This window comes from Gymnoscopelus braueri (genome assembly GCF_963280865.1).
Source record: "Gymnoscopelus braueri genome assembly, chromosome: 18".
Classification (NCBI taxonomy): Eukaryota; Metazoa; Chordata; class Actinopteri; order Myctophiformes; family Myctophidae; genus Gymnoscopelus; species Gymnoscopelus braueri.
The window spans coordinates 11995106-12002460 of NC_137618.1; positions in this window are offsets into that span (position 1 = coordinate 11995106).

The window sequence follows — 7355 nt, forward strand, 5'->3', positions numbered from 1 at the left end:
GTCATTACTGGCGTGCGCTTGAGCCCACTTCAGAAAAGGGTCAGCTTAGAACAATGGAAGGAAGTGGAATATATCGTGTGTGTGTGTGTGTGTGTGTGTGTGTGTGTGTGTGTGTGTGTGTGTGTGTGTGTGTGTGTGTGTGTGTGTGTGTGTGTGTGTGTGTGTGTGTGTGTGTGTGTGTGTGTGTGTGTGTGTGTGTGTGTGTGTGTGTGTGTGTGGCTCAAGTGATGAGAATGGCTGAGTTTTTAGCAGTGTATATGTAATAACAGGATATAAATGAGCAACTGTAAAATGTCAAAACATCAGATGACCAGGCCGTTGGTGTGAATCAAGGGTCATCTGTCTGGATTTGTGTATTGGTTCCTTTCTCCACTTCTCTAATCTTTAAGATGCAGATTGATAGAAGTGCCCCCCCCCCCCCCCCCCCCCCCCAACGGCTTGCAGAGAAATGCGGAATCAGATGGCAAGGGGCAGACAAGGAGGTGACGCTCCCAACTGGAAGACCACCCATTATTATTTTATGTATTAATAAGGCTCCAGGGACATTTTAGCGGGGCTCAGACTTCGTGAACTGACCTCGATGCAGCTTGTTGTTGTGCTGATAAGGAAAGCCGTGAGCATAGTGTGCATACTGTGTGAGCCCAGAGATCTCTGTTTGAAAAGTTAGTTTTGTATCAAACTGTCTTAAAAAAGCCATAGGCTTAATTTATCTCTAGAATGTAATAATAATATAAATAATAGAATAATAGCCTCAAAAATGTATTTAACAAAGAAAAAAAGTAGAGCTAGCCTTTTGGAATTTTAGAGAGCTCAGTGCATCTTTTGGTCTGAGTGAAGAAGCAAGCAAGAAGTCACAGCACAAAGTGGTAGCCAGTGCAGCACCTTAGGTAGTGTGTTTGGAAATTAGATCTGAGAATCTGCTATGCTTTGACCAGTCTGAATTCAGTGGTGGACAGTAACGGATTAAATGTACTTGAGTACTGTACTTGAGTACAGATTCTGAGGATCTGTACTTTACTTGAGTATTAGATTTTTTTGATACGTATTACTCTTACTTGAGTACATTTCCAAGACCAATATTTTACTTTTACTCGAGTATATTTCTAGGAAGGCTATAAAGTACTGAGTACTTTTAAGCCCACTCCACATCCACAACAATGTTTCGCCATGCATGTTGCAAGGAGTTGCAACATGCAACTACTTGCAACTACTTGCAACCATTAACCCCAATGGCAGTTGCAAGGAGTTGCATCGGTGTGGTTGACCTTAAAACAGTTGTGTTGCAACGAGTTGCGACTAGTTGCATTGGTGCGGTTTGGCCTTTAGGTTGGCAGTTTTTTTTCCTTCCCTAAAATGCAATTGGCCTAACTTCTGCTCTCACACTAGCCGTGTTTCTGGCTTCCCCCTCCGCTCGCCTCTTTGTTACATCTTGCAGGGGCATCACGGCCATTCACTGTGCGTACGACGCGACACCCTCACTCTCACAGATCCGTGATTTCATACCCCCCACTTTTTGAAAAAGTAAAAATATATATATTTTTTGATAATAAATCGGTAAAATCAGGCAAAAATAAGAATTAAAAAACCTAACCCTAACCCTAAAACCGAAATAAAGTAACCAAAACACGAAAAAAAACTAACAAAATCCGCCCAAAAAACGTTTTGAAAATACAGATTTTGTTTACATTTTGTTTACATTACAAATGTTTTTCACGCTTTTTCAAAAATAGCAGATCTACAAGCTCATAGCGCGGCACTCGGTGCCGCGCTATGAGCTTGTATATCTGCTATTTTTGAATAGCCAAAGTGTAAAGTATTAAAGGGGTATAGTCCACCGAAAGTCCATCCCCCCCACCTTCTGAGAGACCGTGACGTCCCTGACATCTTGTATGGGTGTATAGGAGTAAAAGTATTTAGTTCTGGTTCCTCAGTCATTTCTATGTTTTTATAGGTGTTTCTGAAGGCTTTGTATAACATCTACAAGCAAGCACATCAGTGCATGCAGTGCAGGTGGTTTCAGAGAGTTACAGTACTTCTCTGAAACAAGAGTTACAAGGTCCTATAAATTCATTGTGAAAACATTACAGCAATTCATTGATATCAAAATTAAGAAATGTACTTCTACTTCTACTTTTACTTGTACATGTACTTTGGAATACTTAAGTATATTTAAAAACAATTACTTTTTTACTCTTACTTGAGTAACATTTTGACTGAGCTACTTTTAGTTATAGTGGAGTGAATTTGACCAAGGAGTATCTGTACTCTTACTCAAGTACTGGGATCGAGTACTTCGTCCACCTCCGTCTGAATTTGACCAGAGTACCCTTGGTGCATGTGCAAGAGAAGCAGCAAGCAGAAAGAATGCACTGGAGCAGTTCTATTTAAATGTCTTTTTTATTAACACGGTGCTAAGTAAAGACACTAAGATTTTCTTTATATCACGAAATGCTGCTTTTAAATTGTACAGAGATGTAATTCTTCAGAGGATCTCAGAGCTACTGTACATCATTCCAAATGATCATACGTACATGTGTTCATGGTTTACAAGCAAATAGACAAGACAGTTGTTGTGTGGGGTGTGTATATTCAATGCATTGCAGGCTGGCTCTGTTACATGGATGCATTTGTGTGTTTTGGGGGTTGGGGTGGGGTGGGGGAAATGCGGCCCTCCCACAGGGGTCAGGGGTCAGGGATATAATGATTTGTCACATGGATGTGATAAGTCTTTATACCTACGTTCCTAACAAAGAGGGCTTAGAAGATCTCCATTATTACATGGAGCTGAGAGCTGTTGATGGACCTGGCCTGCTATAGCGCCACCAGGAGGCCGATTTTTGCGTACAAATTTGTTTATGTTACTCCTACAGATTTTGTCCAAACATTAGGCAAATTTGTACATATTATCTCTCTAGTCATCAGCTTTTTCATATTCCATCCGGATTGGTTAAGATTGGCTAAAGTTTGCAGGAGCGGCTCGCATTGAACAAAATGCCTCAAATATGCAGTGATTCCAACTCTATAAAGACTGAATTCCGAACATTGCTGGCTGGCCCATAATAACCTACCTGGCCTGGCGAAGATCTTTGCTCCGAGGAGCACTTTTTCTAGTTGTACAAAGTTTTTTTCCCCCCACTATTTTCTTCAAGAGACACCATCATATGCCAAGGTATACATTAGGCTTATAAGAGAGGCACTCTCATGATACACCTTAATATGGCTAGTAAAAGTGACATTTTATTAACCTTTATTTTGTATTTGAATAGACCAAAGTGATTGAGCTACAGTTTACGTGCATATATATTTAAATTCTATGATTTGTTCTTTTGGACACAATGTTCAAATATCCGTTAAATAAATTCCAGCCCTCCCTTTGCCTGAGGGCAGAGGGAGTGGTGGAATAATTACTCAGTAAATTACAAGTAAAAATAGCAATATGAATATAATATATATATACTCTGTTGCAAGTAAAAGGCCTGTATAAAACATTTTACTTGAGTAAAAGTACGAAAGTTTTGGCATCGGGCTGGAATGAGCATTAGGAGGAACTTCATCAGCAGGTCAGAGAAATCTAAAAAATGGGTTGACATGGGTAAACCAAGGTATGGTCTTGAATGGGAAATAAAGAAGCAGGCTGTTGCTCGGTTCAAAAGGGCAGTGCGTTTCATTAAGACGAGCGAGCAGACCTTGAGAGCAAACTCTTGGCTAGAAAGTTGCAGCGAAAATATATCTGGGATTTCTGGAAAGAAGTCAAGATTATAAACAATAGAACACCTTTGCCCTCTAATATTGACGGGGTCAGAAGGAGTAAATATTGCAGAATTATGGAAAAGACATTACGAAGACTTTTTTTAAATTGTGTTTAAAGTGAGGATTTTAGTGTTGGTGTTGTTTCCCATGACAATATTCCAGCCACAGAGTTTCTGTGCTACTTGCTCTGTGCTTCTCTGAAATGCTGATGCACGGTACTTCCCCACAATATGCTGTCAGTTCTGCTAGTGCCTGCAGTTAAGGAAAAAACAGGGAAGATCTCTAGTATTGACAATTACAGGCCTATTGCCCTGCCTAGTGTCTTTTAGTTTTAGAGAGAATTTTACAGTCACCACTTCCTAGTGACAAACAGGGTTAGACAGGGTGGGATTTTATCACCTGTGCTTTTATCACCTTTTAATCTGTATATGGATGAGCTCTCTAAAAGACTTAAATTGTGTAGGACTGGTTGTATGGTGGGAGAAGGGCTCCTTAACCATCTAACGTACACGGATGACCTCGTCATCATGTCTCTCCCCGCTCTGCTGGCCTACAGCAGTTGCTTAGAGTGTGCTCAGATTATGAACATCAGTTTGATATCAAATGTAATCCCAAATAGAGTGTAGTCATGATTATGAAGAGTAGGGAGGATCAGAAGGCAGCATTCTGCTGGCAAGACAAGGTGCTCAATGTTGTAGAGTAGACAAGTTCAAATATCTTGGTCACATCATTAGGGATATGTGACCTCTGTGATGATGATGATGTTCAGCGAAAGTTAAAAAAAATCTAATAATTGTATGTTTACTGATGATGTCAAGATCGCCCTTTTTAAAGCTTACTGTACACCACTGTATACTGCCCACTTGTAGTTCAGCTACAATAAAGGTAAATATAATAAGTTGCCTGTGGCATATAATGATCCTCTCCGAATCCTGTTGAGGCTCCCGAGGTGGACAAGTGCCAGCCTATTGTTTGTGAATAGTGGTGTTCCCACTCTAGATGCTGTCCTCAGGAATCTGATGTACAGTACAGTTTTATGAAGAGGTTGAAGGACTCAAAAAGTGAAAATATAATGGCTTTAACCATGAGCAGCATTAGGTACTCTTCTAGTTTTTTGGAGGCATTGGAGAGGGTGTCTGTATGGTTTTATTATTTTTTATCTTTGTTGTGTTTGTCTTTTATATGGACCTACAGTACTAGAGTCTGAAATAAAGATTGATTGATTGACTTCAGTACAGTACTTGAGTTAATGTACAGCCTGCAGGTGGAAGTCTTGCATGCTTACGTGAGTATAAAGTACTATGCTGCTACAAATTAAACGGTCGCTTAAGTTACCAGGCATTACCAGCACTTTTGCTGCCACGGAGGGCATGTGAAAAGGATGCCAGCAAGTTATGAAATTATTTATCTGGTAATATACTGGCATTGTAGTGAAAACACTGTTACTTGTTTAATTTAGTATTTTGTTTCTGAGCACTTTGGTTCAACACTGTTGTTTTAAATGTGCTCTATAAATAAAGTGGATTGGATTGGATACTTTCCACCACTGGGTTTGGGGGGCTACGATGGGGTGGTCTCTCCTCTTTTAAAGAAGGAGGGAGAGGCTCAGGGGTCACATCTCTCTCTGCACCACAGGAGGGCTGAGTCCACTGCTGCTGCTGCTGCTGCTGCTGCTCAGCTAACTGAAGTTGACCGCTGTCCCGTTTTCATCTGCTCTCAACAGAGGATATTGCAAGGTAAGGCAACAGATAAGAGACACCTTCTGATATTTACAGTCCATAAACTAAACAATAATATCTTTTGAAAAGGTGTCATGAGTACACTATGACCAGCAATTATGAATTATGATACTTGACCTTGGTCATAAAGTGATCTATTTATTATTTATTGGTGCTTATAACTATAATTATCCAGTGTTATTGGCAGAATATATAAGTATGTTTATAATGCATTATAGACATGGGCTTCATAGAAAGTGTTACCACAAAGACTATATCATTATTTATATTTTAAGACCGTGTTATCTGCACCAATCAAGTATACAGACAGGTGTGGTTTGTCACCTGGTGTAGATTATTGTCTCCACCAGCCCTAAGTCATGGCCGAGATATGTTTTGGACCCCATTCGTCCGTCTGTCTGTCCGTCCCAATGTGTGTCTGTCCGTCCGCATGTGTGTGTGTGTGTGTGTGTGTGTGTGTGTGTGTGTGTGTGTGTGTGTGTGTGTGTGTGTGTGTGTGTGTGTGTGTGTGTGTGTGTGTGTGTGTGTGTGTGTGTGTGTGTGTGTGTGTGTGTGCGCGCGTGCGCGTGCGTCTGTCCGTCTGTCCTTCTGTGTGCAGCTAATCTTCGGCACCGTTGGACATCTAAAGTTTGCAGGAGTGGCTCGTTTTAAACACGCACATTCCCACCAGGCCGAGGAAGAAATGCCACCCTTTTCCACATTGTGCTGTTGTAGCGTCACCAGGAGGCCTCCTACAGATTTTGTTCAAACATCACGCAAATCGGTACACATTATCTCTAACAAAATATATGAGTACTTCTTCCACCACTGTTGTCAACAGGTGGGACAATGGTGTCCCCCATCACCATGAAGCTGGTGCTGCTCATCACAGCCCTGACCAGCATCAGTGCCCACAGTCTGTGCAAGCAATGTGCAAATAACCATGATGGACCAGGTAAGACAATAATAACATGACTGATAACATTATTAACAGGGATACACAATATAGACATTTTGGCCGATATCCGATTACCGAAAATCTACTTAATATTGCAATGCAAGATTCAGTAGAGTTTACCTTACCTGTGATAACTGTGATTCTGGGTGCAGATGCAGAATTCGAATAAAGAGTGCATTCGTATTACTTGATTTATTAGGCTTACTGATGCACATATTAGTTCAAACAATGTAAATATAACATTTGTATTTAACATTTTTCCAACTTGTTGACTCTTTTGAAAACTTCCCCAGAAAACACTTGAGTGAATCTACAGCCTTCATCATCACAAAAGGCATTTTCAGCCTCACATTCAAACACAAATATTAAAAACAATATATCGGCTAAAACAATATATTATTTTGATATTGGTCCGATACCTATATTTTTGCGATTTTAATGCAGATATTGCAGATACTGATATAATGATTAATCATCCCTAATTGTTAACATAGTTTCTGGTTGCACCTGTTAAGCAGATAGATTGTCTTTACTGGTGCTAAATATTCATTATGTTTTGATGAAGATATCACACTACCAAAAATAAAAAGCTAGAACAAAGTACTGTATGCACAGTAAAATCCTCAGGGTCCTCTTTTGAAGGCGCAACTTAACGGCTGGTGCTATGTCTTAACTTGCACGTGAGGCCGTTATCCAGTCGGGTTTGATTGATTGTCAGTGGTTCTAAAACATTTTCATGTCAAGGACCCTCAAATTGATATGTACAGTATTTGGCTGCGGATCCCCATCTGCAAAGAGTTTGTGTCAGCAAGACAACCTCGTCATAAGATTTGTGTTGTTAAAAATCTTCACACAATTTTTTTATGATAGCTACATAAAAAGCTGATCTACAAGCTGATCTACAAGCGGCCAACGCGGCGTAGTGCAAA